This window comes from Dromiciops gliroides, chromosome 4 (assembly GCF_019393635.1).
Source record: "Dromiciops gliroides isolate mDroGli1 chromosome 4, mDroGli1.pri, whole genome shotgun sequence".
NCBI lineage: Eukaryota > Metazoa > Chordata > Mammalia > Microbiotheria > Microbiotheriidae > Dromiciops > Dromiciops gliroides.
Window position 1 is genome coordinate 95,847,419 of NC_057864.1, and position 9,271 is coordinate 95,856,689.

Sequence of the window (9,271 nt, forward strand, 5' to 3'; positions counted from 1 at the left end):
TGAGGATAATGTCTTGACTTGCAAATGAATTGGTTGTAAGTGGGGAAGAGCTACACAAAGTTATCAGCCTCACCCTTCCTTCCAGAGTCGTTGAAGTCCAGTGGCAAGACAAAGGTCAAGAGGACTGATTATGGCCTAGGATGCAGTGAATGACCTTGGTTTTTCTAAATTAAGATCTTTCCCAGGTCTCTGTTTGTCTGAGACCCATTCAATGAGACAAAAGCAGGCTCAATTTACCATCACAAAGATATTAATCTGGGAGAGGAATACCCTTAGTTTTTGGCCAGTCCACACAATTCCTAATGTTGGTGGCCAAGGGCAAAGTTTTCATTGCTTCATCCTAGTTATGGCTCTGCATAGGATTTTTGGTAATTAATCCCTGTATGTAATGTTCCCTGAATAGAATGGTATTAAAAATGGTTATATATAGCTGGCACGAAAAAGGGTAATTTTGTGAAGAAAATTATTTTTTAGTATATGACCTGCTATATGCACCCACTAAACTTCTCAGAATGCTACCTTAAGAATTCTTCAGCACTACATTAATAAAAATTATATGAAATAGTGAATACTTTAAAATTATGTTATAGCGAGCATTTTCATTTTATACAATTAAATGATCCAGGAAATCTATTGCATATGACACTTTCTAGGTGATTGGAATTCTCAACTTTTAAAAAAATTTTTTTTTTGCGGGGCAATGGGGATTAAGTGACTTGCCCAGGGTCACAGAGCTAGTAAGTGTCAAGTGTCTGAGGCTGGGAATTCTCAAATTTTAACATCATATTTTATATGACTGTCAGTGGTTCCACAGACACCTTCTACTTCTCATTATTATTCACAATAATGAAAAGACAATTCTGCCAAACAAGTCCAAACAGCTACTTTTGACTTATCTATTCAGACTAGACTTCTCTGAAAACAGATGGAATTCTTACATTAGAAAATGAATATGCCAGTATTTGAACACTTAAAACAACAGGACTGTCCTTTGTCACCCAAGGTTGCCTTTGGTATTTAAGATACTTTCAGTAAATGATTTTTTTCCCCTCTAGTGTCTTGGAATCTAAAAAAAAGGGATGTATCTCTCATGTCAACAAGATAGGACTAGTACTGCAAGATTTCAAGGGTGGAGAGATGCCTGATAAAATTAATAGAAAATGAAAAAATAATGACAACTAACCAAGCATGTGAACTACATAACATGCAAAGTACCAAGGAGTTATTTCCTTTAAGGTCTGGTTAAAAAGAGAAAGCTTCAGGGGTAACAAGGAAGGATTTAATTTTTTTCTAAACTGGATTCCATATGCTGCCACTACATGCCCTGATTTTCTTTGACATTCAGGTCCTAGATTTATGGCTTTATAACATTGATTGTGTAGCAAAATATACAAATAAACAGACTCAGGGGAGGAAAATCACATGTGCTCTCCCTTCTGGTCTGCCCTTCCCCCCACACCACCCAACTATGGTGGCCCAATGCCAACTCCTGTGGCAAGACATTTAAAAACAACTATGTGACTCTGTATTGATTGGCAGCATGCAATTTGGCTCCATAAAGTCTGGGGAGCAAACTGGGAGTAGAGGCTTTTACCTGCATGCCTTCAATGTATCTTTGTTTGCTTACCACAGGAAAAACAATTTAACGACAGGCAGTTTACAGGCTTGATTATAGAGGACTGCTGAGGCCCAGGCCTTGTACATGCACTGGCAAAACTCAGTCAACAGTTTTTTTTCTTTATTTCTTTTTTATAAAGTTGGTTTTTAATGACCCATTTGTGATTGAATCCAGAATTTCATAGTCTAAAATTCCAATTCTTCTTATGGCCAGAACCACTGAAGTTTGTCAAGAATCTCTAGCCTTTCACTATAGTCACCAATAGAACCCCCTGAAAAGTTTGGTTGGGAAAGGTGGGGTGATTGGTGCTAATTTGCTATTGCATCTACACAAGATGTCTTATTTTTATCATTCACTGGTCAGTTTAGTCAAAGCAAAGCAGTTAAGCCTGGTAATCATCTATCTGGGATGTTGAGCTGTTTGGTGGTACATAGCTAACCAGACATGGAAGAGCCAGTGGCTTTCACTTATTTCCAACAATCATATCATTCCATTCACCAAGCATTTATTAAATGCTTACTTTATCCAAGGAACCATGCCAGGTTCTGGAGATACAAAGGCAAAAGTGCACAGTCCTTGCCCACAGGGAGCATACATTCACCTACAGTGATAGAACATATTCACAAACAAAATACAAAGTAATACAGAACAATTAAAAAGAGGGACAGTGATAAAGACAGATATTGCATGCAAAGTCCCTGTGCTTTATTATCAATCAGTATTTTTTATTGAATATTGGTGGATTAAGTGAGATTATTAACACTTATTTCCATATTGTTTTGTAGGAGAATGAAACGAGAGATTTGCTTATTGAACTTGACTATTTCCTGTCAGAAATTAAACCTTATGATGCTAATACATAGTTTCTTTTATAATCTTCCCATGTCCCACCTCTATAGTGCGTTCATATGTGTGTGTTCATGTGATCTTTAAATATTTTTAATTTTATGAAATAAAACATTTCCATAATATAGTAGAATAATAAAAAGATGATTGCATATGAAACTGCAAATCTACTATATATAAGTTGCTATTCCTTTTATATATAATAAATTTCTCACATAAATTCATTCTTCTTTTTTTCCTTCCCTTCCCCTTGCCCTAGAGATTAGCATTGGACGCAAATATGTATATATATGTGTGTATGTATATGTAAAATCATTCTATACATATTTTTATTTATCAGTTCTTTCTCTAAATGCAGATAACATTTTACTTTGTGAATTCTTTGTAGTTAATTTGGGTATTTATACTAGCCAAAATTACTTAGTCACTCAAATTTAATATAATCTTAAAAAATTCAGTGTTATGAATCTATTAGAAATACTTCATTTAGTTTGCAGATCATGAAGGTGATTTTGAGGGTTAGTGGGAGAATTAAGAATTGGCTTAACTATGTGTTTGGAGATAAACACATGAAGAGATACACACAGCAGAGAGACAGAGAGAAAGAGAGAGAGACAGAGGCAGAGGGCAGAGAGACAGACAGACAGACAGAGAGACAGAACGACAGAGAGAGACACAGAGACAGACAGGGAGGGAGACAGAGACACAGAGACACAGAGACAGACGGGGTGGGGAGAGAGAGAGAGAGGAGGAGAGGTAGGGGGAGGGAGAAAAATAACTGAAAGGAAAAAGTGTTAGGGAGGAACAGAGGAACAGAGGGAGAAATAGACACAGAGAGAGGCAGAGGAGAGACTCTCAGCAGAAGCCTTTTTTTTCCATTTGAATGATTTTAAGTCCTTTCACTTCCCTCCTCCCTCCTCCCTCCTCCCCACATTTTGTTTTGTGGATTTTTTTTTTTAACCCAACTCAGGAAAACTGATGGATTCTGGTCAAAGTAAAATCATCTAATTTGTACCAGAATCCTGAGTATTTATTACAAAATAATAAACAATGAAACAGAAGCATGACATAAAACATAGAAGCATTCAAAAACCTAAACATTCAATTTCCAAGTGTTTCATTTCCCAGGTTCTGGTCTGTCTTTTTTCTTACACATCTCTTTAAATCACCTTGAGATTCTTGGCCTCCTGCCATATTTTCACTCTTGATTTCACACTAGTAGCATCTCTATATTTTAACACTATAGCTCTTATTCTATTTTAATTTTTTTCATACCAAGATGCTAAATGCCATTTAGTCAAAAAAGGAAAATGATGTAAATATGATTATTATGGCTCCCCCATACATCCCCATCCACCAATCCCTCTCCTCTATTTAGAAGCATTAAGTACCAATATGAATTTAATCCTAATCTATTTTCCCAATATTTTAGGGATGTTAAAAAAATGGAAATGTAGCTCTTGCTCAGATCTTTCCCATTCTCCTGCTTTCTTTTGATGCTCATCCCAACAACAAAATCCCATGACTTTTTGTACTGTATTCAAGTCAGTACAAAACCTCTGTGTTTCCTATACCTTATTGGTTTACCTCTATCTTTTTTATTGCTTGTATTCTGCTACAAATTCTTCTTAGTCTGTGACCCCATTGTTTGGCTCTGACACATCTGAAATCTTCACCATCTATGATGGACCTGAGTTTGCAGAGCACAATTCTTTTTTGCTGTCTGTGTCTGCCCTGGGAAAATGGACTCTTTGACATTTGTGGAGCACTCATCTGTACCACCAATTCTCCCCAGGCACCATCTTCTCCAAGATGTATGGGCTGACCTCTTAGGTTCTAGGTTCAGGAAAAATGTGTTTATCTTTCCTTAAGACCCCTTTCTATCACACAAATGTATATGTTGTTTGTGAACAGGATGAAGGAATTTAGTACTGTGAATCATTGTAATTTATGTGTTGACTTTTTCTGTTAAATCTCTTATGGAACACAGATTAGACCTCTCTCTCCTTTTATCACTTCCCTACAATGTGTATCTACTTATCAAAAGTTCAGTTGCTAGACCTAGGAAGTAATCATATTACGTGTCAAAATATACTCTCCCCCCAAAATAGTTCTTAGAACGCTCCCCTACTCCCCATTTACCAGGTGGGATGGGGATAACTAGTGATTCATAGCTACTATTCATTTGACATTAATAAAATTTCCACAAGAGCATCAGGAAAAGAACATTTTTTTAAACAATTTGTGATTTCCAGGTTCACAGGATTGTACCACTACAACCAATGTAGTGAACAAAAGAGCCATTTCTTGACAATGCTATATTATACCCTCCAGGTTCCATGTAAACTATTAAGGCATGCTAGGTAGGCTCAGGAAAGTTACTGGAGAATTACAGAGGTCAGTTATTTAGCCAATCAACAAGCACTTATGAAGTGCTTACAATGTGCTAACGACTGAGGATAAATAGAAAGAAAAATATAAAATAGAATCTCTGCCTCAAAGAACTTATATCCTAATATGTGACTGACTAGATACATACAAGACATATACAGATAACTTGGAGGTAATCTGAGTGGGAAGGCATGAAGATTCAGGGAGACTGGGAAAGGCTTCTTGCAGAAGGTGGGATTTTAGCTGAGACTTAAAGGAAGTCAGGGAAGTGGGGAGGAGGAGGTCAGGAGAATATTCCAGGTTTGGGGAACAGCCAGTAGAAAGGCACTGAGTTGGAGGATATAGTGTCTTGTCCAGAAAACAAGGAGAACATTGTCATTGCATTTTAGAATATATGGAAGGTATAAAGCAGCAATCACCAAAACTACTTGGTACTGGCTAAGAAATAGAGAGGAGGATCAGTGGAATAGGTTAGACACACAAAACACAGTAGTAAATGAATATAACAATCTCCTGTTTGATAAACCCAATGACTCTAGCCTTTAGGGATAAGAACTCACTATTTGACAAAAATTGCTGGAAAAGCTGCTAAATAGTATGGCAGAAACTAGGCATAGAACAAAATTTTACACCATACACCAAAGTAAAGTCAAAATGAGAACAGGATGTAGACATAAAGGGTGATACCATAGGGAAATCAGAAAAAGAAAGATTAGTTTACTTGTCAGAACTGCGGAGAGGGGAAGAATTTATGACCAAAGATGCAATAGAGAACATGAAATGTGGAGTGGATCATTTTGACTACATTAAATTAAAAAGGTCAAAACCAATGCAAACAAGATTAGAAGGAAAGCAGAACTGGGAAAAATTTTTACAGACAGTATTTCTGACTTTTTCTGTTAAATCTCATATCTAAAATATATGAGAACCGAATCAAATATACAAGAATACAAATCATTTCCCAAATTTAGAAATAGTCAAAGGATATGAACAGGCAGTTTTCAGATGATGAAATGAAAACTATCTACAGCCATATGAAAAAATGTTCTCAACCACTACTGATTAGCGAAATGCAAATTAAAACAACTCTGAGGTACCACCTCACACCTATCCAATTGGCTAATATGATAAAAAAGGAAATGATAAATGTTGGAGAAGATGTGGGAAAACTGGAACACTAAACTAAAGCACTGTTGATAGAGCTGTGAACTGATCCAAGCATTCTGGAGAGCAATTTGGAACCAAGCCCAAAAAGCTTTACAATTGTGCATACCTTTTGACCCAGTGATACCACTACTAGGTCTATATCCCAAAGAGATCATAAAAAGGGAAAAGGACCCACATCTACAAGAATAGCTGCTTTTTTTGCGGTAGCAAAAAATTGGAAATTGAGAGGCTGCCCATCAATTGGGGAAGGACTGAACAAGTTGTGGTGTATGTTTCCTGTAAGAAACAACAACAAGCAGATGGATTTCAGAAAAACCTGGAAAGGCTTACATGAATTGATGCTGAGTTAAATGAGCAGAACGAAGAGAACATTGTTCACAGTATCAACAAAATTTGGTGATGATAAACCGTATTAGACTTAAGTCTTCTCAGAAATACAATGATCAAGACAATGTCAAAAGATTTATGATGGGAAATGCTCTCCACATTTGGAAAAAGAACTATAGATTCTGAATGCAGACTGAAGCATACTATTTTCACTTTTGTTGTTGCTTTTTTGTTATTATTATTGTTTATTCTTTCTTGTGTTTTTCCTTTTATTCTGATTAATGTAGAAATATGTTTAACATGATAGTAATGTATAACTTATATTAAATTGCTTACTGGCCACAGCAAGGGGGAAGGAAGGGAAGGGAAGGTGGGAGAAAAATTTGGAACTCAAAAAATAGCTTTACATGTAATTGAGAAAAAATAAAAATAAATATATGGAAGTACAGTATGAGAAGACCAGAAAGGCGGGAAGATTAGAAAGGAATTTAAAAGTCAGAGCATTTAAATTTGATTCTGGAGGTAATAGAGAGCCACCTGTGTTTAATGAGTGTGTGTGAAGGGGAGAGAGTAACATGGTCAGAACTTAGATTTAGGAATATCAAGTGTGTAGTTGAGTAAAGGATGAACTGGGGCAGCTAGATACTACAGTAGACAGAGTTCCAGGGCTGGAGTCAGAAAGATCTGTGTTCAAATCTGGTCTCAGTTACTAGTTGTGTGGCCGTGGGCAAGTCACTTAACTGCTATTTTCCTCAGTTTCTCATCTTTAAGATGGGAACACAGAAAAAAGAAATGGCAAACTACTCTAGTATTGTTGCCAAGGAAATCCCAAGGACAAAGTCTATGGGGTCATGTATAGTCTGACATGACTGAACAACAAAAGATGGATTGGAGTGGGAAGTGACTGGAGATATAGAAACCGGAGGCCTGAAGGTACTTCAGAATTATTAGAAGAACCACATGGACATTTGCATAATTTATATAATTATGTTCAGTTTGTATGCATCTGAATTATTGCTACAACAAGATTTCAAATTTTTGTTTCAAACTTAGGCAAGTGTTTAAAATTGCTTCCCCCATCATGCCATCTCCCCAAAGAAAGTACAAACATGATATTAACTTTCAAAAGAGTAGGCATGCTACCGTCCTTGGTAGGTTTTAAACATTCACTTCAATGCTTGACTCATCATAAAATAAATATGCACAGGGTCCGTGGAGAGCAGAGTTTTCTGGTATTAAAAATATGTGCATTTATAAAAAAGTCATATTATGATAATACCTTGTTGTGTCTCCCTTTGTGTTCTATAGGGAATGACTGTTGACCTTGCTGTAATTCTGATCTGCATAAATTATACCTCTCTCTTGAAGTGATAATTTCTTGATTTTTCTTTTTTCATCTTCACAAAGTCATATACTTTCAACTTCTTTACATCCAGAGGGGCATGGACCAGAGAGAGAAAGGTAGCACAATGGGACAGAATGAGTGCTAGAGATAAAGAGATATAACAGGACCCTTGAAGAATTAAATGCCATTTAATATTTAAGCAGTCTTTGCTATGTGCAAGGTGCTGTGCCAAGTGTGGAAAAGACAGAGAAGACAAGGCCCTGTTTTTAAAGAAATTACAAGATAAAGGAGGGAAGACAAGTATAGTAAGAATCTCTAGCATTTATATAGCATTTTAAGGTTTGTAAAACACATTACAAATATTATTTCATTTTATCTTCACAACAACCCTGGGAGGTAAGTGATTTTATTATCCCCATTTTGCAGATGAAGACACCAAGGCAAGAAGAGGTTAAGTGATTTGTCAGGTATTACACAGCTGATGTGTCTGAGATAGGAATTGCACCAATGTGTTCTGACACCAGGTCCAGTGCTCTAACCATTATGACACCTAGCTTCCCTGGCAGATGCAAATGACTTGATATGAGAGAGACTAAAGTGAAATGGAAAGGTCTAGGCAAAGAATTAGGAAAAGTTTCAGGGTTGTTGACTAAGAATGTCTTATGGAGAAGTCAGGCCTTGAAGGAAAGGAAAAACATCAATAGATATATGTGGCGAGGGAGAATATCTGTCTTAAACTTGAGGAACAGCATGAGTGATGGTAGGATAGGGGTAAGAGGTTAGGCAATGAAGATTAGACCAGGTTGAATGAAACACAATACAAGATGGAAAGTGGCATGGGATAAGGCTATTTTGGGTGGAACCATATTAAGAATGCCTTGATTCCATTAATTTATTTAATTATGTGTGTCCTTTTTTTTTTTTTGTGGGGCAATGAGGGTTAAGTGACTTACCCAGGGTCACACAGCTAGTAAGTATCAAGTGCCTGAGGCCGGATGTGAACTCAGGTCCTCCTGAATCCAGGGCTGGTGTTTTATCCACTGCGCCATCTAGCTGCCCCATTTATTTAATTATGTATCAAGTCCTGTGTTAGTCCCTGAAGATGCAAAGAAAAAAAATAAAATAGCCCCTGCCCTCAAAGAACTTGCAGTCTATTTGTGGGAAGCAACATGAATGTAGTAATCACAAAGTACACATAAAGTAATTTCAGGGCGTGTGTGGGAGCCCAAACAATTGGGTGGATTTATAGACCAGAAAACAGGCCAGGTGAACTGAGAACATGTCTCTCCTTAAATCTTACCACCTTGGACCCCATGAAGCTTGGGACAGTACATACAGGAAGCAATGCCTCACTTTAAGGAGTCAAAAGTCAAGAAATGGGCTGGTAAGATGAGTAGGCAGAAAAAGGTGTAGACCATAGAAAGTTTCTTTGGTGACAAGGAAGATCAAGGTGTACCCTCAGAAGAGGATAGTAACATCATGGCTCCTACATCCAAAGCTTCCAAGCAAAATATGACTTGGTCTCAAGCCATAGAAACACCTTCAAAAAGGACTTTGAAGATAAAGTAAGACAAGTA